Here is a 26,077-nt window from a genome sequence, read left to right on the forward strand (position 1 = left end):
TCAGATGAGCATTTCTCTAGGTAAAATAAAATACAATTCGGGAAAAAAATTCTACAAAATATGGCTCTCTTCAGAAAAAATACTCCATGTTAGCCAAACTAGTGGGAAAAGTGTTGTCCGAAGGGAAATCTACATGGTCACCACTCTATCTCTAACCTTCATTGCCACTTCAGATAACTAAGAGACTCATTTGAGTCTGGCAGGAAAGAGACAGTAGAGGAATAGGGAAGGCCAGGGAGCCAGGCTTCCTGATTCTGAGGGTGGAGACACAAACCTCATCAGACAACACTGTGCCTGCCTGGAGCTCACTCCAGTCAGACCACTGCTGCAGCCAGGTTTAGAGACCAATGGGCTTGCTTCTTTCCTTGTTGTTCCTCTTTTCCTTCTGTTCATTCTCAACAAGCCTTTGCTTTCCTAATTTATCTTTGTATGTTTGATTGTAGTTTCTGGGCCACTGTTGATTACTTGTCTTTCATTTCCCCCCAAGTTTTCATTCCCTTTTTTCTTGTTTTCTTAAAGCTCACTCTTTTTATCCCTTTCATTTGTTTAGACTCTTTCATCTGAAATATTTTTGCTCTCTCCATTTTTCCTTTTGTTCATTGCTACTTCATTTTATCACAACCCTGTCTTGCCATTACATATATATATATTTTTTTCTTTTTAATGTCATTGTTATTTCCTTACAACCAAGAATGAGCAACGTGTATGCTTCCCAATATCTACCATTTCAAACATCTGGTCTACAAATAAAACTGTATAATTCACTCTGTAGTGCTAAACATTTTCTCCTCAACTGAATTCTTTTTGCAATTTACCAAATGTATATCACTCATTAATTACTTCCCACTTCCTCTTATAATTTTTCTGCACATAAGTGAACCTGATGTAATGAGAACAGTTAAATTTTTTAAAAAAGAATATTTCATAATATAATGCTAGTGAAATGAATACATTTGACAAAGTTGCCATAATTTCATTGCAGAGTCTGTCAGCATATTGATTGACAATTACAATTTGCTTAAGTGCAAATTAACAAGTTGACATTTTCTGAAAAATGTGGATCAAGCTGAAACATGATCACATAGTTCATGGATACTGATGCTGATGATGTTCAACACACAAAACAAATGGATGGGTGTTCAGCAAGGAAATTATCTCATTAATAAAATGGGATGGCTAGATTAAAGTAACCCTAAATTTCCTTCAAATGCTACCTTTTTCGGCAGTGTTAGAACTCTCCTTGGTTTGAATCATTTTATCTGATTCTGATGTCTTGGCTCAGAAATTCGCTAACTCTGTGGCCCTGGGCACATTGCTTAGCTATCAGAACTCTGAGTTTTTATTCAAGAAATAGAATGATGGGTTGACTCTTTCTAACCGACAAGGGTGATCTGAAGATCACGTTGTGGTGATGATGGTAATATCAACTCCCTCCAGGAAGTTCAAACCAAAGCTAACCCTGAAAGCATTAGAGGTTAAAAGGTATGTCTAATGAATGAACACATCGCCATGACAGCCTTTGTCAGCATCTTAAAGATGAACCCTGGGTGATGGTAGCTACATACTCCTGAGTGATTAATAGACAGAAGACACCATGGAGGTGAAAAGGCCCTCATGTAAGGGTGCCAGTGCAGCCAGATGGTTCTATTTCCAGCTTTGCTCAGTTTCACAACTTTCTCTCTAATAGCCATCAAAGCCCTGTGTGAATGAATGATAGAACCATAGGCAACAGAAGAAACTCTCAAAAGTATTGCGTATGGAAATTAAGAGATCTGGGTTAAGCTTCTGCAAAATCATAAAATCTGTGAAGCTTTTCTCTAGAACCCTTAGCCTACCCTTTTTGCATCTTCTTCCCTTTCCTTTGTACTTTACAAGGAACATAAAATGTGTCAGCCACTGTATGCTCCTGGGTTCTAAACCAGATGTCAACTCTCTGAAAGCTATTGATAAGTTCACTTAATTAGGGTAATAGAATGAAAGTTTCTGTCCATCATTAAAGTAACTCTAAGCATCAGGAGCAGCTGACAATCCCTTGGGGAGAGGGTAGAAAATGCCACACTGAGGAATTCAGACCTAAGGCTCTGGCTATTCTGCTGAAACTCTGGCCTCTATGCCATTGCACTCCAAGGCAGAAGATGAAACAGTAGAGTCCTTGTAATGGGTTTTCTATTGTTCTCTCCTGCCCATTTCTTGTAAATAGGAATAGTCCCCCATCCCCAGAAACTGGAGTCTCCAGGTTTGATGTAATTCTCACAATGTAGCCCTCCTCCCCATCCTGATAGAAACATTCACTGACCATGCTTGTCATTGTTCAGAAGTATCTGTTCTCATGTAGGGAACCTCAGTTTTTGAAATCTCCTCTAATCTTTTATGATGCAATGGAGAAAGTGCTTTGGAGAATTGAGACTGCCGTGACCCTGCTGAACATTTCCAAAGGGAGTGATTAGAAAGTCAGCTGAATTGGGCAAAGAAAAATACCAGAGCTCTGTAAAAGACTAACATTTTAAAATATGTCACATAATGCCATCCTGGGTTAATCCTGAATTCTAACACCAACATCGTCCCAGTTGGTGAGAAAATAGAACCAAATTTCAAGCACATTAGCTAGGCCAACATAAATAGAAAGCTAAAAATTTTCACTTATGTTTTATAATAAAATCAAAGAGAGAAAAAGTCAATAAATTTTGACAGATTATTGCCATATATATATATATACATGTATATGTATATATACATATATATGTATATATATATGTATATATATATATACACACCAAGGAAGAAAGCAGGGTCAGGATGAGGATGAGGCAAGTGACATACTTGCCTCAGGCACTAAATTTACCATGTAACTGGGTCACCATGCTGGAACGTATATAAAAAAATTGTATTAGGGAAATAATTCAAAAAATAATATTTCATTAAAAAATAAAAGAAAATAAAAAAATTACCATCAAACCAAAACCTGATAATGATAAATAAGATTTTAATGCCATAGCTTAAGAATCTATGTTAATGTAAAAGTTATGAACAGATTATCAACTTTTCTAATAAAAGATCTGAACACTACAGATTTTTCCTTTTGCCTCAGCTTCTAATATAGCTCCTCATAATATTACCTATCCTGAAATCATTTAAATTTTAGCATTTATTTTGTAATTAATTAATTTTGATTTTTTTCAAATAATGATTAGACCTAGAGAATATTGTGCTTATGAAATGTCAGACCACAAAAGAAAAATGCTGTATGTTATCACTTATACGTGAAATCTGAAAAGTAACAGAAATGACTGTGTATGTGAAACAGAAACAAACTCACAGAAATAGAACACAAACTAGTGGTTACAAAAGGGAAGAAAGAGGGAGTTCCCATCATGGCTCAGCAGTAAGAAACCCAACTAGTATCCATGAGGAGGTGGGTTCGATACCTGGCTTTGTTTGGTAGGCTAAGGGTCTGGTGTTACGTGAGCTGTGGGGTAGGTGGCAGATGTGGCTCAGATCTGGTGTTGAAGTGGTGTGGGTGTAGGCAGGCAGCTACAGCTTGGATTTGACCCCTAGCTTGGGAACATCCTATGCTGAGGGTGCTGCTCTATAAAGACAAAAAAAAAAAAAAAAAAGGAAGGAAGCGGGAAAATGAGACAGGCAAATTTGCCTTCTCAGATTCTAATATGTCCATATCTCATGGGTCATTAGAAGAGCATCTTGCTTTTTCTCATCCCTTCAAAATATCTCATTTTATTGTAAATCACACCTTCATCTGCCCATATCCAGACTAGGTATTTGCCCACAGGTGTGGAGCTGTCATAGCTCTCTGCTTGTCTATATAGGCCCTCCTCCTCTTTGGAGCTCAATACAAAGACTTCTTTGCTTCATCCACTCTTTCATGACCTTACAGAAAAGTACAGTTTTCATTTTGTAGTGTTTTTGTTGTTGATAATACATGAGTAGCATTCTTCTACAAGATAACAAGAACCAGTGGTCTTTATTCTCATTGGTTTGCTTTTGAGAATAACATTATTATTATGTTTATAAACCTTTCCATGTTTTCCATTGTTAATTGACTATTTGTTTCAGTTGCTTGTATTTCTTTCTGGGTATATATCAATTTCATATTCATGTATTCATTTCTCTGTATTAGGTGAATTAAACTCATCATTTATTTTAGTTTGATCTTTATGGATTAATACTCCCTTATACCATCCCAGGTTACAGAAGAAACAATTCAATTTCCATGTAAACTTCTATAGTTATGCACAAACTAACCTGCACATCTTCATGTGGGGGGCAGATTTTCATCACTCTTTCACTTTTGGCCACACAGATATTTTTAATATGTCAAATATCACATTTCATTTTCATTTTCTATTTTTATGTCATACTTCACCAGCCTTCTCACCTCCAAAATTATAAAACTATTATCCTATGCCTTCCCACCATTTTTTGCATTGCTTTGTTTTGTTTTCCCAAAGAAATTGTGAACATATAAACGGGCTCTTCAATGATTACTTCATTTAGATTTCCAAATTCTGCCTATGAAATGTATTCATGTATCACTTGATTTGAGAGAAAAATTAATTAATTGGCAAAAGAAGAAAATAAACTTAAAAGTGTTCTGTATCATTCTCCTGATTCCAGACTATGGTTAATTAGTGTGTTTTTTCAGTCTGTCCCTGGCAACATGGCTTCTGTTATCCCATTTGCGCATTATTGCAGTTTCCTCATAATCACATGGAAAATTAGCTTCAAAGTGTTCTTCTGGCCACCATTTCTGGATGCCCAGCATGGAAAATGGTCCCCTACTTCTTTAAAGACTTTATCAGTACTACTTCCCCACATTAAACCCCATTGTGATTAACAACATTTATTTGTGTAATCTCCAACAGCAGCTACAGATTCTAAAAATAAATGTGAGAAAGAAAGTATTTCTAATATCCTCTATAATTTCTACTGGGACACATGCAGTAGTTTAGAAGGATGTGACAACTTGCAAATATTTATGGTAAATATGTTGTCTGTTGCTTCTAACCCAACTTCATTGTAGTCAGAGCATATAATCTCTATGAAATATAGTGAGACTTTTTTTTTTTTAATTTTCCCACTCTACAGCAAGGGGGTCAGGTTATCCTTACAGGTATACATTACAATTACATTTTTCCCCCAGCCCTTCTTCTGTTGCAACATGAGTATCTAGACAAAGTTCTCAATGCTATTCAGCAGGATCTCCTTCTAAATCTATTCTAAGTTGCGTCTGATGAGCCCAAGCTCCCGATCCCTCCCACTCCCTCCCCCTCCCATCAGGCAGCCACAAGTCTCTTCTCCAAGTCCATGATTTTCTTTTCTGAGGAGATGTTCCTTTGTGCTGGATATTAGATTCCAGTTATAAGTGATATCATATGGTATTTGTCTTTGTCTTTCTGGCTCATTTCACTCAGTATGAGGTTCTCTAGCTCCATCCATGTTGCTGCAAATGGCATTATGTCATTCTTTTTTATGGCTGAGTAGGATTCCATTGTATATATATACCACATCTTCCGAATCCAATCCTCTGTCAATGGACATTTGGGTTGTTTCCATGTCCTGGCTATGGTGAATAGTGCTGCAGTGAACATGCGGGTGTATGGGTCTCTTTTAAGTAGCGTTTTCTCCGGATAGATGCCCAAGAGTGGGATTGAAGGGACATATGGAAGTTCTATGTATAGGTTTCTAAGGTATCTCCAAACTGTTCTCCATAGTGGCTGTACCAGTTTACATTCCCACTAACAGTGCAGGAGGGTTCCCTTTTCTCCACACCCCCTCCAGCACTTGTTATTTGTGGATTTATTAATGATGGCCATTCTGACTGGTGTGAGGTGGTAACTCATGGTCGGTTTGATTTGCATTTCTCTTATAACCAGCGATGTTGAGCATTTTTTCATGTGTTTGTTGGCCATCTGTATATCTTCTTTGGAGAACAGCCTATTCAGGTCTTTTGCCCATTTTTCCATTGATTGATTGGCTTTTTTGCTGCTGGGTTGTATAAGTTGTTTATATATTCTAGAGATTAAGCCCTTGTCGGTTGCACCATTTGAAAGTATTTTCTCCCATTCTGTCAGTTGTCTTTTTGTTTCCTTTTTGGTTTCCTTTGCTGTGCAAAAGCTTTTCAGTTTGATGAGGTCCCATGGGTTTATTTTTGCTCTAATTTCTATTGCTTTGGGAGACGGACCTGAGAAAATATTCATGAGGCTGATGTCAGAGAGTGTTTTGCCTATGTTTTCTTCTAGGAGTTTGATGGTGTCCTGTCGTATTTTTAAGTCTTTCAGCCATTTGGAGTGTACTTTTGTGCATGGTGTGAGGGTGTGTTCTCGTTTCATTGCTTTGCACGCAGCTGTCCAGGTTTCCCAGCAATGCTTGCTGAGTAGACTTTCTTTTTCCCATTTTATGTTCTTGCCTCCCTTGTCAAAGATTAATTGACCATAGGTGTCAGGGTTGATTTCCGGGTTCCCTGTTCTGTTCCATTGGTCTCTCTGTCTGTTTTGTTGCCAGTACCACACTGTTTGGATGACTGTGGCTTTGTAGTATTTCTTGAAGTCTGGGAGAGTGATGCCTCCTGCTTGGTTTTTGTTTCTCGGGATTGCTTTGGCGATTCTGGGTCTTTTGTGGTTCCATATAAATGTTTGGATTGTTTGTTCTAGTTCTGTGAAAAATGTTATGGGTCATTTGATAGGGATTGCATTGAGTCTGTAGATTGCTTTGGGTAGTATGGCCATTTTTACAATATTGATTTTCCCAATCCAGGAACATGGAATATCTTTCCCTTTCTTTCCATCTTCTTTGATTGCTTTGATGAAAGTTTTATAGTTCTCGGCATATAGGTCCTTTACCTCCTTGGTCAGGTGTATTCCAAGGTATTTGATTTTGTGAGGTGCAATTTTAAAAGATATCGTATTTTTGTATTCCTTTTCTAATATTTCATTGCCGGTATACAGAAATGCAACTGACTTCTGAATGTTCATCTTACAGCCTGCTACTTTGCTGAATTTATGAATCAGTTCAAGTAGTTTTGGGGTTGAGTCCTTAGGGTTTTCTATGTATAGTATCATGTCATCTGCATACAGTGACAGTTTTCTCTCTTCTCTTCCTATATGGATGCCTTTTATTTCTTTGGTTTGTCTAATTGCTGTGGCTAGGACTTCCAAAACGATGTTGAAGAGCAGTGGTGAGAGTGGGCATCCCTGTCTTGTTCCAGATTGGAGTGAGAAGGCTTTCAGTTTTTCCCCATTGGGGATTATATTTGCTGTGGGTTTATCATAAATGGCTTGGATCATATTCAGGAATGTTCCCTGTATACCCACTTTGGCGAGGGTGTTGATCATGAATGGATGTTGGACTTTGTCAAATGCTTTTCCTGCATCTATTGAGATGATCATATGATTTTTGACTTTTCTTTTGTTAATGTGGTGTATGATGCTGATTGATTTGCGCATGTTGAACCATCCTTGTAAACCTGGGATGAACCCAACCTGGTCATGGGGTATAATTTTTTTGATATGTTGTTGGATTCGGTTGGCTAAGATTTTGTTGAGAATTTTTGCATCTATATTCATCAATGATATTGGGCGATAGGTTTCTTTTTTGGTGGTATCTCTGTCTGGTTTTGGAATGAGGGTGATGGTGGCATCCTAGAATGTCTTTGGGAGTATTCCTTCTTCTTCAGCCTTTTGAAAGAGTTTAAGGAGGATGGGCACCAATTCCTCTTTTTAGGTTTGATAGAATTCACCTGTGAAGCCATCTGGTCCTGGACTTTTATTTGTAGGGAGTGATTTTATGACCTCTTCAATTTCATTTCTAGTGATCGGTCTGTTCAGTTGGTCTGTTTCTTCTTGATTCAGTTTTGGCAGGCTATAAGATTCTAGAAAATTGTCCATTTCTTCCAGATTGTCAAACTTGTTGCCATATAGTTGTTCATAGTATTCTCTTATGGTTTTTTGTATTTCTTCTGTATCCGTTGTGATTTCTCCTTTTTCATTTATAATTTTGGCTATTTGGGTTCTTTCTCTCCTCTTTTTAGTGAGTCTGGCCAGGGGGTTGTCAATTTTGTTCACCTTTTCAAAGAACCAGCTCTTGGTTTTATTAATTTTCTCTGCTGTTTTTTGAGTCTCTATTTTATTGATTTCTTCTTTGATCTTTATAATTTCCTTCCTTCTGCTGACTTTAGGTCTTTTTTGTTCTTCTTTTTCTAATTCATTTAGGTGGAAGGTTAAGTTGTCAATTTGGGATCTTTCTTCTTTTTTGAGAAAGGCTTGTGTTGCTATAAATTTCCCTCTGAGCACTGCTTTTGCAGCATCCCGTAGATTTTGAGAGGTTGTGTCTTCATTATCATTTGTTTCAAGGTAGTTTTTAATTTCCTTCTTGATTTCCTCATTGACCCATTGGTTTTTTAGTAGCATGCTCTTTAGTCTCCATGCAGTAGGTTTTTTCTCTTTCCTTTTCCCATGGTTGGTTTCTAATTTCATGGCATTGTGGTCGGAGAATATACTTGAGATAATTTCTATGCTCCTAAATTTATTGAGATTAGCTTTGTGTCCCAAGATGTGGTCGATTCTTTAGAATGTTCCATGAGCATTTGAGAAGAATGTGTATTCTGCTTTTTTTGGATGTAGTGTCCTGAAGATATCAATGAAGTCTAACTTTTCTCTTGTTTCCTTTAGGATCTCTGTTGCTTTATTGGTTGTCTGTCTAGAGGATCTGTCCATTGATGTGAGGGGGGTATTAAGGTCTCCTGCTATGATTGTATTCTCATCAATATCTCCCTTTATGTCTGTTAATATTTGTTGTATGTATCTGAGTGCTCCTGTATTTCAGGTATATATGTTGACAATAGTAACATCCTCTCCTTGGATGGATCCCTTAATCATTAAGTAGTGTCCTTCTTTGTCTTTCTTTATATCTTTTGTTTTAAAGTCTATTTTGTCTGATATGAGCGTTGCGGCTCCTGCTTTTCTGTCATGTCTACTGGCGTGAAATATTTTTCGCACCCTTTCACTTTCAATCTATATGTATCTTTTGTCCTAAGGTGAGTTTCTTGTAGGCAGCATATTGAAGGTTTTTGCCTTTTTATCCACTCAGCCACTCTGTGTCTTTTGATTGGGGCGTTCAGCCCATTAACATTTAAGGTGATAATTGATAGGTGATTATTTTATTGCCATTTGAACCTCGTGTTCCAGTTCATTCTATGGTTCTCCATTCTTCCTTTCTTTTTTTTTTTTTTTTTTTGCTTGGATGATCTCCTGTTATTATCTGCTTGAGTGTATTTTTTTTTCATTTTTTGCAGATGCAATATTTGGTTTTGGCTTGTGGTTGCCCTGTTTTTTAAGTATGCTAACCCCTCCCCATAATTGTGTGTTTTCGCCTGACGGTCCTGTAAGTTCAAAGCCTTCATTACTATATTAAAATTAAGAAGAGAAACATACAAACAAACAAAAAGGGTTATTTACTTCCTAACATCCCTTGTCCACATTTTATGGTTTTGATGACTCTTTTTCATTTTTTTCTTTTTTACTTTGTTTGAGGCCTGTTCATGATTAAATCTGTATGCTGGCTTATTTGAGTGACTGCTCTCTGATTGCGGTTTCCTCAGTCCTAGTTCTTCCTCTTCTCTTTTTTTTCTTTTCTTATTTCTTCCCTTTCCTTCCTTTCTTTTTGATTTAGAGAAGTCCTTTCAATATTTCCTTTACCCTGAGTTTTGTGTTGCAGTATTCTTTAAGTTTTTGTTTGTTGGAAAAAAATTTTTATTTCCCCTTCTATTTGAAATGATATTCTTGCTGGATAGAGTATTCTAGGTTGCATATTTTTTCCTTTTAGCACTTTAAATATCTCTTGCCATTCCCTCCTGGCCTGTAGTGTTTCTGTAGAGAAATCAGCTGATAATCTTATGGGGGTCCCTTGTAGGTAACATTCTGTTTTTCTCTTGCTGCCTTTAGGATCCTCTCTTTATCACTAATTTTTGCCATTTTTATTATGATGTGTCTTGCTGTGGGTCTATTTGGGTTCAGTTTGTTTGGGGCCCTCTGTGCTTCTTGTATCTTGAACCCAGTATCCTTTAGATTTGGGAAGTTTCCATCAATAATTTCTTCAAATATATTTTCCATCCCCTTATCTTTTTCTACTCCTTCTGGAATTCCTATTATGTGTATATTGGCCTGCTTTATATTATCCCATAGGTCTCTTATATTGCTTTCCAGTTTTTTCATTTGGTTTTCTGTCTGCTGACCGGATTGAGTGATTTCCATTATTCTATCTTCCATATCACTGATTCGTTCTTCTGCACTATTCACTCCGGTTTTTACTGCCCTTATTTCAGTTTGCATCTCTGCAAATGAACGTTCTAATTTTTCTTGGCTCCTCCTTATATTTTCTAGTTCCTTTCTGAGGGTATCTGCATTACTGTTCCTATCTTCTCTTAATTCCTTCAGTATTTTCACTATTTCTCTTTTGAACTCCAGGTCTGTCAGACTGCAGAGATCTGTTTCATTGTTGACTGCTTTAGGTGAGTTCTCCTGTTGGTTTGACTGAGGGTGGTTTCTCTGCTTCTTCATCTTGCCTGTTGTTTTCTTTCTCCTGAGGGAGTTGTACTCTCCGTTATCAGGCAGTGTTTGCCTTGTCACTGCCGTGGACTATTTCCTGAGGGCTGGCGTTGTTGGTCAATCTTTTTTGAGGCAGTGTGGCTTTTCTGGAGTTTTGATGGGGCTAACCGTGTTTGTTTGAAGCAAAGGATGACTTCCTGAGGGCAGACAGGACTGGGAGGTCCACACCACGATGGTAGCAGATGTCACTTGGTCATGAAGAGCTTGCTCTGGTGTTTTTAGGCTGTTGGGTTCTTGCAGGGAGTTGGCGGTGTTGGGCAGCTGTTCCTCAGGAGTGCAGCACCCCCTGGGGCCTGGAGCAGCTATCTGGGTCACTGAGAACCTAAGAGGCTCTTCCCTAGGGCAGCCCAACTCAGAAGGATGGCCTGAGAATGTAGGCAGATCTTTTCCCAGTCTGGCCAAGCTTGTTGCAGCTTTTCTGGGCTGCAGGGGATCTTCTAGGGGGCTGGTGGTGCTGAGAAGCTATTCTGTGAGTGGGGCATCCCCTAGGGGCTTGGGTGGTAGCAGGGCCACTGGAAACCCAAGAGGCTCCTCCCCAGGGCAGCCCAACTCAGAAAGACTGTCTGAGATCTTTTCCTGGCTTGTCCAGGCTTGTTGCAGCTTTTCTGGGCTGCAGGGGGTCCTGCCTGGAGCTGGCAGTCCTATGCAGCCGATCCACTAAGGCACCCCCTGGGGGCTAGGGCGGGTAGCAGTTTTGTTGGAAATCGAAGAGGCTCCTCCCCAGGGCAGCCTGACTCAGAAAAACCGTCTGAGTTCTTTTCCTGACTCGGCCAGGCTTGTTGCAGCTTTTCTGGGCTGTAGGGGGTCCTGCCTGGAGCTGGCAGTCCTATACAGCTGATCCACTAAGGCACCCTCTGGGGGTTTGGGCGGGTAGCAGGGCCGCTGGAAACCGAAGAGACTCCTCCCCAGGGCAGCCCGACTCAGACAAACCGTCCAAGAATTAGGCAGATCTATTCACTGCCTGGCTAGGCTTGTTCTAGCTTTTCTGGGCTGCAGGCCTTTTCTCGGGGGCTGGTGGTGTTTGGTGCTGCTCTGCAGAGATGTAGCTCCTCCAAAGGGCAAGCAGGCCTAGGCAGGGACAGCCCCTGCGGTGGTAGGCTTCAGGCAATTGTTGAGGCCAGCCCTCCCAGACGGCAGGCAGCCCCAGGTTGGGCGAGAGCGTAGGGGGTGGCGGGGGTGGGGGGAGGGGATGCACTGGGAAGCACAGCTTTCAGCTAGCTAGCAGGCCTGTAAGCTTGCTGTGGTGTTGGGGGTATTCTATGGGGACCCACCCCTTCTTCTCTCCCCTCCCCAGCACGGGCGCAGACCAGGCTCTTCTCCCAGGTTCCCTCTGATGTGGCTTTCCACTTCCCCACCCCTAGAGTATTGCTCCCTTCCTCTGCGACAGCTTTGTTTTCTAGTCTCCCAGGCAGTCTCTGCCCTGTCAAATGGTTTCTAGACCTCTCAAGCAGTTTCCACTCCGCCCCGCCCCCCCCAGCCCGGGGACTAACCTCTGGAGCCTAGGTCTCGGTGCCCAGCGCCCACCCAGGCGTCTCAATTTTTGGTGACTGTGCCCATAGTTCAGATGGTCCGTTCGGTTCTCGATCGGCTTTTCCGTACTCCAACTTACTGCTACACTCTTCTCTGCATCTGGAGATTCCTTCAGTTCATTTGATCTTTCCCCTGTGTAGGTGACTTTCCAGGGTGCGGGATCCCTTTCTCCTCCGCAGTTCCCTTTCGGGAGCGCCCCTCCCGCTCGGATTCACCTTCTCTCACTCTCTTCTTTTCTCTCGTTCTTCCCCGTAATGTAAGGAACTTCTTGCCATTATTGGAGTTTAGGTTCTTCTGCCAGCGATTGGTTGCTGTTCTGTGTGAGTCATTTATTCTGTAGATGTGCTTTTTTTGGTTGTGTTTGTGGGAAAGGGCGAGCGTGTCCCCCTACTCCTCCACCATCTTGTCCTCTCTCACTATAGTGAGACTTTTTAAGAACTATCATATGGTCTATCTTGCAGAATGACTCATGCACTTGAAAAGAATTTGGGCTCTTTATTGCTGAGTGTGTCACTCTATAAATAGCAACTAGGTCAAGTTTGCTGATAGTGCTGCTCAAATATTCCTTATCTCCAGAATGGCCACCATCCAAAAGTCTACAAACAATAAGTGCTGGAGAGGGTGTGGAGAAAAAGAACCCTAGTACACTGTTGGTGGGATTGTAAATTGGTGCAACCACTGTGGAAAGCAGTATGGAGATGCCTCAGAAAACTAAACATAGAACTACCATTTGATCCAGCAATCCCACTCCTTGGCATCTATCCAGAGAAAACCATGACTCGCAAAGACACATGTACTCCAATGTTCATTGCAGCACTATTTACAATAGCCAAGACATGGAACAACCTAAATGGTCCATCGACAGAAGAGTGGATGCAGAAAATGTGGTACATATACACAATGGACTATTAGCCATCAAAAAGAATGAAATACCAGCATTTTTAGCAACATGGATGGACCTAGAAACTATCATGCTGAGTGAAGTCAGCCATACAATGAGACACCAACATCCAATGCTTTCACTGACATGTGGAATCTGAAAAAAGGACAGACTGAACTTCTTTGCAGAACAGATGCTGACTCATAGACATTGAAAAACTTATGGTCTCCAGAGGAGACAGTTTGGGGGGGTGGGGGGATGTGTTTGGGCTGTAGGATGGAAATCCTGTGAAATCAGATTGTTATGATCATTATACAATTACAGATGTGATAAATTCATTTGATTAATGAAAAAAATGGAAAAAAAAAAAAACAAATATTCCTTATATCTACTGGTTTTGGTACACGTACTATAAGTTTTCAACACAAACTTTTAATCTCGATCCATGTTTTTAGGTTCTCTATGTCTTTATTTATGTCTGAATATCTATAGCCTGGCATATAGAATGGTCTCCTACTCCATAAACAATTTTATAATATCTAATTTCCCACATTAAACACTGTTTTATTTCAGATAACAGGAGTTATTTATGGAATCTCCAACATAATATATAGTACCAAATAACTATAATTCCATAATCAGATTGAAAGCAATTGAGGGACAGTTTTAACATCCTGGGAGGATCTGTAAAAATCACTTAGTAATAATCAGAACACACTACAAAACCATCAAGTGAAATACTTTCATGAATTTTTTTCCATAAAACCGTTTTCCTTTCTTATCAGTGTACAAACTTTGTGAGGGGAAAGAATATATTTATTTTAAGGAATTTTCAAGCATTTTAAATTGTTTAAATAAGTCTGCAGCATAACATTTGTTTTTAATGATGTTTTGCCACTTACAGCTCTCTGCCCAGAATCCTAATGATTTTCCTCTAAACCATGAAAGAGGTAATCACAGATAAGTCAACTCTATTAAAATATTAAGATAAATTCTTATTTCAGTTAGAACAAAATAAAACTTACCTTGGCCTAAGAGACTTTGGTGATTTGGCCCTTACAGTCACATATAACTCAACCCCTAAATCTCTCACATTCATTACTTAAAGTCCAAAAACTTTATGTACTTTAAATATATCAACTATTTTCACTTGTTATGTATAACTTTCCCCTATTAGTACAATAGTACATGAGAAACAAAAGGCACTCAGTGAAAAACAGTATTTGTTAAATTAATTATTTGGGGCCAGAATTTCCCCTTCATAGCTTATTATAAAATCCATTCAACAAACCACATCCTGGCTTAATATCCTCCTCATAGAAGATTTCACTTCCTGGTTGCAAAGGGTATAAATCACAGGGTTCATCAAAGACAACTGGGTGGAAAAAAGAAACCACCTTGTCAGCTGGTAAAGCTCTGAAAGGACGGGTGTAGATAAAGATGGCAGGTCCAAACATGAGAAGTATGATGATGATGTGAGTCGTGCATGTGGACAGAGCCTTGCTCTTCCCTTCAGAAGCAGGCCCACATACATGACAGAGAATAACAGCATAGGAGGCCAGAAGCCCCAGAAAACATATGAGGGTGAGCAGGCCACTGTTGAAGACCATCAGGAGCTCCACCACAAAGGTGTCAGTGCAGGCCAGCTTGATGACCTGTGGCACATCACAGAAGAAGTTGTCTTGTTGGTTTGGACCACAGAAGGGCAAGTGGAGGATGAGGGCCACCTGGATGATGGAGTGGACAAAGCCTCCAAGCCACTGAGCCAAGGACAAGGCATAGCAGGCTCTAGGGTTCATGACAGTAGAGTAGTGTAAAGGATGACAGATGGCAATGTAGCGGTCCAAGGCCATCACCACCAGGAGTAACATCTCCCCTCCTCCAAGGAAGTGCAAGAAAAAGAGCTGAGTGATGCAGCCTCTGTAGGAGATCACCTTCTTCTCAGAGAGGAAGTCCACCAGCATCCTGGGAGCCACGATGAAGGAGTAGGATGCATCCAGGAAGGCCAAGTTGCCCAGAAAGAAGTAGAGTGGAGCCGTGAGGCCCAGGTCTGACCTGATGGTGAGGATGATGAGGAAGTTTCCAGGGAGGATGATGAGATAGAAAATGAAAACTAGCACAAAGACCAGGAGCTGGATATTCCGAGACTGAGTCAGACCAACAAAGATAAATTCAGTCACCACAGTACTGTTCTCACTCTCCATCTCCTCTGCCTGCAGTACATCAAGGAATAGAGGATTTATTTCCATTCTTTCATCTAGGTTATAGTTCTTCTAGAACTAAAAGTTGTGTATTCTACATCTATGTTACACCATGACCCTCCCACAAAGTAAGAAATCTCTTCTACCCTTTAGTCTTCTATAAATCATAAGCACCAACTCCCTTGTCTTGAAGCTACTTGTCCCCTTTGTCCTGTGTTCCAATTTAATTGATCTCTTGTGCAGCACTCTGTCCTGACCTGGATTTGTTCATGTTTTTTGTGACATACATGAACATTTTTCTGACAGAGAAAGAACTTAAACACAGATATCAATTTCTTCAGTTTTATTTGAAATGGGAGGCGATTGCGATGAGGTAGGGATTGACAGCAAAGAGGAATGACAGATATTTTTAAGGTAACAGAAATGCTCCATATCTCAATTGTAATGGTTACAAATGTCTTTTATTTTCAAAATGTATTGAACTATTAAACTATACAGAAAATCGTACATTTACTATACAATAGTAATATAAGAATACTTACCTAAAAATTAAAAAAAACAAGTATGACTTGAAATGTTTTCTTTTTCTCTATAGAATATTAACCCATCATCCTGGTCTAAATAAAAAGAATCTTGGTCATTTGGAAGAAATTGAGATCTGAGGCTTATTTGTACAGTGGTCTGCAAATTGGCAATGTGCTCACCTTATGTACATAATAATTCATTGGTAGTGAAATTCGGGGACCTAGGGTAGGCCACCCCAAAATATGGCTTAATGGCATATTGATTATTTTGAATTAGTTACTTAAATGGCCAATGCAAAGGAAACACTCTGACCCTCCTTTCTCCCTTAAATCAGGAAGGAAATCTCTCCTGTGAAATGTACACTCCCTTCATCTGGAGGTACAAGGAGACTCTTATCACTGGAGATAGGGAATTGAGGCTGAGAAACCTGTATGAACAAATCTTGTTACTTCTTTATTTTTCTACTCCAAACCCCAACTCCATTAGATGCATCACTGATTGAGCACCTAAAACCTGTTTCTTTGTCCTATCAAGTCCTCACAAACTTATTGAGTTTTTCATCAAAAGAGCATAAAAAATTCTGCTTTGGACAGTTGTTTATGTCCCATTTCTATGAGGTCTCCATGGACATGATTAAAATTGGTTTCTTTTCCTCTGTTAACCTATCTTGTTTCCATTTCATTATTAGTCCAGCCACAAAATTTCAAGATGGGTAGAGGGGAGAATTTCCCCTTCTCAACAAAAACATCAATGATTATACCCCATTCTTTGAACTTCTACTTTTGAAAGTGTCATAGTATAATTTAATGTAAAAACACAAAAAAACCCTAAATGTATTGTTTTTATATGCTCAAAAATTGTTTATTGTTAGGATAAGAAAATGTAAAAACTTGAAGACTTTTGAACTAGAGCCTAATACTGCAGTGTGATATAGAACAATATTGCACATGCTTTCAGTTACAGGACACATTTGTTTTTAAGTAGAGTGGATAATGGAGTGTCGAGAGGATGGAAAGATGGGTGTACTATCTTTAACTATAAATGGTGATAGAATGAAAGAGAAGAGAAAGAGGGAAAAAAATCACATCCCAAATCAAGAAACCAAAGAACATATTTATAATGGCATATCTATTTAAAACATCAAAATAAGAGTTCCCATAATGGCTAAGTAGAAACGAATCTGACTTAGCATCCATGAGGACGTAGGTTCGATCCCTGGCCTTGCTCAGTGGGTTGGATGTGGAGTTGCCATGAGCTGTGGTATAGGTCACAGATGCAGCTCTGATCCCAAGTTGCTGTGGCTGTGGCATAGGCCAGTGGCTATAGCTCTGATTCAGCCTCTAGCCTGGGAATCTCCATATGCCACAGGTGGAACTCTAAAAAGATGAAACAACAAAAAAAATCAAAATGTCTGATTTTGTATGCCTAAACCCAGATAGATTCATTAATAGCAGATGTCAGTCAAAATTAGGAATTATTAAAGAGGTACATTACATCACTTAGGCACTCAACATGTGTGCACACACATACATATATGCCAAGCACACATGTTTTTTCCTAGGCAATACTGAAGCACAAACATTTACAGATGGCCTGATCCAAATTGCTTTGCTCTTCTCCACACCTTTCCTTCCTTTCTTTCTTTTCTTTCTTCTCCTTTTCCTTCTTTCCTCCCTCCTCTCTCCCTTCCTTTCTTCCTTGTTTTCTTAGCATTCATTAGCTTCAATATTTATCATTCCATCTTAGCATAAAACCAACTGTTTGAAAAGTAAGTCAAGAATTCCTCTGTGCTTATTCCTATACTGTGTGCGTCTGGCACTCTATAACACACTTGGTTATTTCACACTCTTTCAAACCCTGAGGCTGTCTTTAGTACATAAGAAAAATCTTTAACTATCTCTAAGTTTATGAGTTGTAGGCTTTTCCTCTCTGCTTTGTGTTTTATTTCCTATCATGCACTTATGTTCTTCTATTGACTTCTTAACAGATGGGATTTATTACTGCCTAACATCCCTCACTTCTTTCAGTTAATATACCCTATGTAAAGTTAAGACCAAATATTAACATCTTGAAGATAACTGGTATTTTAATAAAGGCTTTATATATCCCCAATAAAGTAATTCAAAATATCAGGATAAACTAGAGATATATTATTAAAAACAGATAAAATGTGCTACTGTATTATTGAATTCAGACTTCAAATATTAGTTTTTTCCAACTATAATTCTGACCATTGCATTCCAAGACAGCAGATGTCCCATCAGAAGAGTTGTGATGTTTCCATTTATTCCTTCTTTCTGTTCCTTGTAAATATGTAGAGTGACAAACAAATTTACCTCTCTAGCAATCCAGCATTGCTATCCCACAGCAGACACCACCTTCTAATGGAAGGTACAATAATTGATTATTCCTGCCTTTGTTCTTAAATATCTCTTCTCACAGAGCGGCCTCTTAATGTTTGGAAATAACAATCAATTTGTGATGCAACAGAGAATGTACCTTGGGAATTTGAAGACTAACAAAACTACAGAACACTTTAAAGGGAAATTTCCGAATGCCAGTAAGATATTATCAAAGAATTAGAGATTTGTTAGATACAAATATGCAAGTACATATTGGTTAAGGAGACACTGTGTCACTTATGGGTTCTGAAATCAATATTCCACCAGTGATGGAAATAGTGGAATGGCGAGTGTGTTTGTTGAGTCTGAGTGAGTAGAAATCCAAGGTATGTTTATATGTTACACTGCAATTCAAAAAGACAAAAATAGGAGTTCCCATCATGGCTTAGCGGAAAAGAATCTGACTAGCATTCATTAGCTTGAGGCTGCAGGTTCGATCCCTGGCCTTGCTCAGTGGGTTAAGGATCAAGCATTGCCATAAGCTGTGGTTTAGGTCACAGTCGTGGCTTGGATCCCACATTGCTGTGGCTGTGATGTAGGCCAGCGGCTGCAGCTCCAATTTGACCTCTACCTTGGGAACCTCCATATGCTGCAGGTACAGCCCTAAAAAAAAAAAAAAAAAAAAAGACAAAAACAAGAAAAAAAAGAGAGAGCGATAAATAGAATAACTGACAGGAAATCATTGCTATATCAAGAAAGGAAATGATATTGTTACATAGATGATAAGTAACTTAGATTCAGTGTATTTCCAATGACAAAGACATAGGCAAAGAGAAAATAAATGATACTTGCAAGGTCTCCTTTGAATAATTCTTTATTTAAAAGAACCTGCATGTTGTAGAACTGAAAATCCTCTAGAGGAGACATCCTCCTAAATAGACCCTATTGTGGTCTTGATATTTGCTGTTTTTCATTTTAGGAATATTTGTCTCCTATGCTCAGCTAAAGAAATGATGAGGAAGTATTTCTTTTTCAATTTAATGTTATTAAACAGAAAAAAATAATTAAGAATCATGTAGTAGAAAGCAACTTAGTTTAAATTTTAGTAGATGTGATTTTGCTTTAAAGATATTTTCTATTAAAAAAATTAAAATATTGTCCATACATGTTTAATAAAAAAACAATGCAGAACCAAACATATTTCATTCTACTTTATATCCAGTTCATAGGAAGAGAAGCAGGAGGAGTGAAAAATGGGAAAAATAGAGAAAGAAATAGATATACAAAATTAGGAAGATAAAAATGTAGAGAAAGAGAGAAGGAAAATTAAAGAATAGGGACAAATGCAAAGACAGTATTAGGAAAGTAAGAAATGAACATAAAAAGATAAAGAAGCATAGAAATGCATATTCTCTATAACCACATATAGAAATAGATTTAACAAATGAAAGAAAGTTATTCATTCAAAAAAGAGAAAGAAGGAAACAAACAAGAAAATATTTGGAGAAACACATGAGGAGAAAAGTCCTCATCTTGGAGTACATTGCAGTCTTTATTGCCACTGAAGATTTTTTAAAACGTGATTTTTTTAACTATAGACATAATCAGGTGCCTTGCTTCCTAATGTTTGCATAAAACTTAAATTAACCTGATGATCTAAACTAGTCCCCAGAAGGGAGACTTCTTACTCCTACTGGTAAAAATTGGTAATTTTAGACAATTTTAGAAACAAAGTCTTGAATCAGACTGTATTTCGGTGTTAGCAATATCTCACTGAACAAGACAAAAGGGTTCCTGCCCCTGGGGATTTTACATTGTAATGCACGGAGAGGACAGAAAACTCTAACATATCAGAGAGAAAATATCGGATGGTGGTGAGTGCTATGATGTACTATGATATAGTGACGTGCTGGGAAGAGACGGGAAAGAAATGGCTGCTCCAGGTGAGCTGGCCACAGAGAGCCTTGCTGAGGACATGGCTTTTCAACTGAGGTCTACAATAAGCCGACTATGAGAACATCTGAAAAAAGAGCTGATAAAAGGCCCTCACGCTGGAAGGGGGAGATGCAGTGAGAAGCAGAAAGGAGAAAGAAGCAGAAAGGCCAGTATGACAAGGTTAATAGTGGGTAAGTTGGAAAAAAAATTATAAGGCAAAATAGAGAGGAAGTATCAGATATAGACCAAAAGGCAATTGGTCATCATTCCATTTGAGACATTATAAGCAGAAGAGAACCATTATCTGACTTACATCTTTAAAGGATTATTCTGTTTACTAGTAAAGAACAGGTCATAGAGGGCAAAGAGTAGAAGCCAGGAGACTAGTCAGAGGGCATTTGCAGTACTACAGAGATGACAGGAGGGTAGGCTAGAACAGGAGATGGAAGGAATAATTTATACCAAATATATATATTGGAGAAATAGTCCAAGGGGCTTGTTGATGGACTGGAAGATAAGGAAGAAAGAATAACTCTTGATTTTGATCTTGATTTTTTTTAATTTGATTTTGATTTTGACCTCGATTTTGATCAGCATAAATGTGTGGGTGGTTGTGTAATTTTCAAATATGGGGATAACTGAAACAGGTAAAGGTTGAAAATTAGACATTCTGCTTTAAATATATTTGTTTTTTAAAGTAAACTTTTCAAAATGAATCATATATTCATGTTTCAGAAATAAAAGATTTAAAAATAATTTGTACAATAAGGAATCTCCTTCCCATCTGTCCTCCATATGTCCATTTCTCCTCATATCTGACAACAGAAAACTAAAAATAATTTGTTGTGTCCTTCAACAAATTACATGCATTTAGAAGCAAGCATGAAAACAAGTTCTTGGTTATTCTTTAAATATAATTTATATACATGAAAATGTACATATAAGTTTTGGAATTGATCATTTCTGTCAAATGTATGCACTCAAGGAACAAGTTGTAGAATGTTTCCATCATTCCAGAAAGCTGCTTTTTGACCCTCGTCATTCTTCCCTGCAACTACCACCATAGTGAGCAACCCCTTTTAAATGTCTAATGTAACAGGCTAGTTTTGCTTTTCTTTGGATTTTATAAAAGTAAAATCATGGTATGTGTTCTGTTTTATCTGACTTTTTAACTGCATTATGTTTTTAAGGTTCACGCATGTTTTGCCTTATCTGCAGCTATTCCTTTTAATTACTGAATAATGTTCCACCCAAAGTTTTTATCATTTTTATTATTTTATTGGCACTGGGGTTGTTTAAATCTTGGGGTATGAATAAAGTTTCCATGAACATTCTTTCTTTTTTTTTTGCTACTTCTAGGACCACTCCTGCAGCATATGGATGTTCCCAGGCTAGGGGTCTAAGAGCTGTAGCCACTGGCCTGCACCAGAGCCACAGCAATGTGGGATCTGAGCCACATATGCGACCTACACCACAGCTCATGGCAACGCTGGATCCTTAATCCACTGAGCAAGGCCAGGGATTGAACCTGCAACCTCATGGTTCCTCGGATTCATTAACCACTAAGCCATGACAGGAACTCCCCTGCTTATTAATTTCATAATGATGTAGTTCAATGAGCAGTATTTTTTAATTTTTTAATATTTAATGTATAAATTGTCTGAAATGCTTCTTTGTGCTATTAAGAAATCATTGCTTATCACCAAGGATGGAAAATATATAATCTCCATGTTTTCTTCTAGAAGCTTTATATTTCTAACTACTACATTAGTCTATGATCCAACTCAAATTAATGTTGTGTATGCAGTGAGATAGAGGTCCAAGTTCATTATTTTCCATTTGAGTATTCAGTTGCTCTAGCATCGCTTGTTTAAAACTTTCCTTTCCCAGAGAGTTGTATAGATATCTTTGACAAAAATCAAGGTACTGTTTGTATAAGTCTGCTTCTACCCACTGTTTTGGTCCATTGTTTTTCTCTTTCATCTGAAACTTTTCAGCCAGGATCACTTTCTTATTGTTCAAACATATCCTTTGAAATTTTTCTTAGTTGGTTATCTACTAGTAGCAAACTTTGTTTTGTTTTTCTGAGGATGTTTTTATTTTCACAGAGCTGATAATTAATGATTTTCTCTCCAAACACTAATTATAACTCTTCGTTGGTTTACATTTTTGCTATTAAAGACATCAGCTGACACCCTAACTCTCTCTTAAGAATAATCTCTGTTTTTCTAGTCAGATATGTTCAACATCTATTTAGTGGTCTTACTGATCTGCAGTTCTATTATGATCTGTTTTAAAGTGCATTTAAACAAATGCATTCTTTCCAGCTTTCATTCTTTCTATCCCATTTTGTCTCTGCCCTGCATTATTGATCATTTACTTAGCTCTATATTGTAGGTTACTTTTTCTCTGGATGTGTCTAATTTGTACTTAAATATATCTTTTGAATTTTTAACCTAAATCTGGAGTTCTCTGTATTTTTCTCATAATTCTCCTGTTTGTTTTTATACCATCTTTCTCTTTATTCATATTTCTAACCATTTTTTAATTTTTCCAAAAATATTAAATACATTTAATTTATATTCTGTGGTTCTTTTGTGGTTTTGATTGTCCTTTCTGTTGCTCATCTGGCTTTCACAAAGTCTTGCTTTAACTTGTGTTCACCGATGTTTGACTGTAAGCTCTTTTTTCTTCCAAGTTTATCAGTAAAATACTTTGAATCCTAGAACAAAGACAGGCATCTTCAAAGGATATTTGTATTTCTATCAGGAAGTATTATAACTCTGGAACCAAAAACACTGGAGGAAATTATCACCTAGCAGTGATTCAGACTACTCACTAGTATAAATTCAAACCCCCCCAAATATATATGAGCCCATTTATGCTTCATAATTCTTTTTTCTCTTTCTTGCCTTTTGGGATGATGAGGTTTAAAAAATCTATTTCACCACTACCCGGAGAACATATCCTTTGAGACCTGAGCATGTGGAACTGATCCTTAGGAGGATTTGGTGCCCTACCACCCACATTTGCGGCCTTGAAAACAGAACAGAAGTCCAAACAGCAAAACCTGGTATCTGTTTCCTCATTTATTTCTCTGGGTTCTCAACCTCATTTGATTTTTACACTCTCTATGTTCTACACCATCTTTTTTTTTTTTTGCCAGTTCTCAAAGTATTTTAAAAAGTGTTTATCCTACATGAGTATTTGTATTCGTTTTTAGTAAACCTATCTAATGTGCCACCAAAGGGGAATGAAGCAACTCTATAGTTTATGAATTGTCAAGGTATGCAGCTTTCATACTCTTTAGCCATGCAACTTCCCACATTATTTTCAGGCTTATAGTTTTGAACCTCTACCCCTCAGACTGGAACTCGAACCCACAGGCCAGGACACATAACCCTAGCTAAAGCCTAGACTGGACTTGAACCCACTGTTTTGTTGTTGTTGTTATTTAATTAAAATCACTCACCTGGTCCCAGGACTTACTGAAATTCAGGTTATTTTTTTTTAGTCTGTATTTTTAGGGCCACACCCATGACATATGGAGGTTTCCAGGCTAGGGGTCGAATCAGAGCTGAAGCTGCCAGCCTTTGCCACAGCAAATCAGGATCTGAGCCACAACTTGGGATCTGAGCCATGTTTGCAACCAACACCACAGTTTCTGGCAACACTGGATCCTTAACCCACTGAACAAGGCCAGGGATCAAACCCAGGTCCTCATGGATACTAGCTGGGTTTGTTAACCACTGAGCCAAAATGGGAACTCCTGAAGTTCAGGTTCTTTTATGTTGCAGCACAGAAGGAATTCAGCGAGAGACAAAATGTTAGGTAAGAAGATGGACAAAGTGTGGGCCATCTCAAATGGCGAGAGAGCAGCCCTGGGAGAAAGACACTCCACCAAGTGTGGGCCATCTCAGAAGGCAGGAGGGAAGAGTCCTCAAAATAGGGGGTGGTTAGTTTTTTATAGGTTGGGCAATATCATAGGCTAACAGGTGGGAGGATTATTCCGACTATTTCAGGGAAGGGGTAGGGATTTCCAGGAATTGGGCCACTGCCCACTTTTTGGCCTTTTATGGTCAGCCTTGGAACTGTCATGATGCCTGTGGGCATGTCATTCAGCTGCTAACTTATTACAATGAGGATATAATGAACTCAAGATCCAAGCTGCATCTGTGACCTACACCACAGCTCATGGCATTGCTGGATCCTTAACCTACTGAGCAAGGCCAGGGATTGAACTCACATCCTCATGGATCCTAGCTGAGTTTGTTTGTGCTGAGCTACAATGGGAACTCCTATAACTTTTAAATATCAGTTTTGTTAGATATAAAATCTAAGGTTTTTACTTACTTGTCTGAAGAATTTTGTAGCTTTCATTCCACCTCACCATTTACTAAATGATAGTTAATTATATTGTATAGCAATGCAAGATAGGCAAACTGGCTTAGTTCCAATGGAGCTAAGTGGGGAGACCTCACAGACTTTGCCAGAGGAAAGCCTCATTTCCTAGGGAAAGAGAGATTGCTAGGAATGCTTTTTTTTTTCTTTCCTTATATGTTCATGTATTTTTAATGTCAATAAACAGATTATTTTAGTAATTAAAAAACAGGAGAACTTATTTTGTTTGGCTATAAAGGTTTTTTGTTTCTGTTTTACCATATGGAATAGTAAGGTCCAGTTATTAACATTAAGATTTGCAAAAAGCTATGAGATGGGTGGAACTTAGGTTCTAAAATATCAGGCCAGATTTCCCTCATGGCTCAGTGGATTAAAGATCTGGTGCTGTCACTGCTCTGGCTTTGGTTACTACAGGTGCAATCCCTGACCAAAGAACTTCCATATGCCATGAGCACAGCCAAAAAAATAAATAAATAAAAAATAAAAATAAAATATCAGGCTAGTCAATGACTAACTCAAAGAGTAATCATTATCTGGACCTTAAGGTATTAATTGATTATTCAATTCAAATACTGCTAATATTAAGAATGGAAATACAATGGCAATTTTTGAAGGAAAGAGAAACAGACTGAAAGACACAAAAAAGACTCAAAGACATTTAAAAGTAATGTAGAGAAACAAGGAAGAGCTAAATGGGAACCACATAACTGAGGTTGTTGAATTTCTTAGAGGCAGAACTGTAGATGAAAAGATTATGTATGAGATTAATACCCATTTATTCTATACTAGCCTGTCTTATATCCCTGCTCATTGTCTAAGGCAAGATTCCCTCTCTTGGCACTACTGACATTTGGGGCCAGATAATTTGGGGGAGGGGGGCAATTAGCTCAAGTTTGCATCATCCCTGGTTTCTATATATTACATGGCAATCACACTCCCCAGGGGGGCAATTAGCTCAAGTTTGCATCATCCCTGGTTTCTATATATTACATGGCAATCACACTCCCCAATGTGACTGTCAAAAATGTCACCAGACATTTCCAAATGTCCCTTGGAGGCTGAAATTGCCCCAGTCTAGAATTACTAATTCATAATAATTCATAAGTCATAATACTAATCATGTTCTCCATGAGTCCAGCCAGGTCACTGCTTACTAGTGTGCCAAAAGTTCTCTGCTTCCCTTCTGTTAATTTTATATGTATTTCTAATTAAGCAATTCTTCATTACAATACCTTTGTGATGTGTGTTCTTCTCTTTGCTCTGTCAACTTAAAAAAAAATGCGCAACCTGAAAGTTGAGAGTTAAGTTTTATTTTGGGCAAAATTAGGACTTAGGCCTGGGAGACAGCATCTCAGGTAGCCCTGAGAAACTACTCTGAGGAGATGAGGGGGGAGCTAGGATATATATGAGTTTTTGCAACAAAGGGAAGGTAATAGGAACAAAAGATTTACAGAAAACTGGATACATCAAGTTAAGGGAATTCAGCCTGTTTCTAAGGGAACGGATTCTCTCCTTTGATATGCACCCCAGCTATCTGGGCCAGTATTCTTTGTTTCTTTCCTGAGTTCCCTCAGGGCTCACCAGCTGACCCTTGGAGTGGCTGCACTCAAGGATGACTGTGACATTCTTTGTTTTGTCCACTTA

The 26,077-nt window shown here is 38.5% G+C and overlaps 1 pseudogene; it reads right to left on the minus strand.

The window, feature by feature from the left end:
- Window positions 1–14,311: 14,311 nt before the first annotated feature.
- Window positions 14,312–15,233, minus strand: LOC125136861 (olfactory receptor 4N5-like; annotated as a pseudogene).
- Between the last annotated feature and the right edge of the window lie 10,844 nt (window positions 15,234–26,077).

This window comes from Phacochoerus africanus, chromosome 9 (genome assembly GCF_016906955.1).
Source record: "Phacochoerus africanus isolate WHEZ1 chromosome 9, ROS_Pafr_v1, whole genome shotgun sequence".
Classification (NCBI taxonomy): domain Eukaryota; kingdom Metazoa; phylum Chordata; class Mammalia; order Artiodactyla; family Suidae; genus Phacochoerus; species Phacochoerus africanus.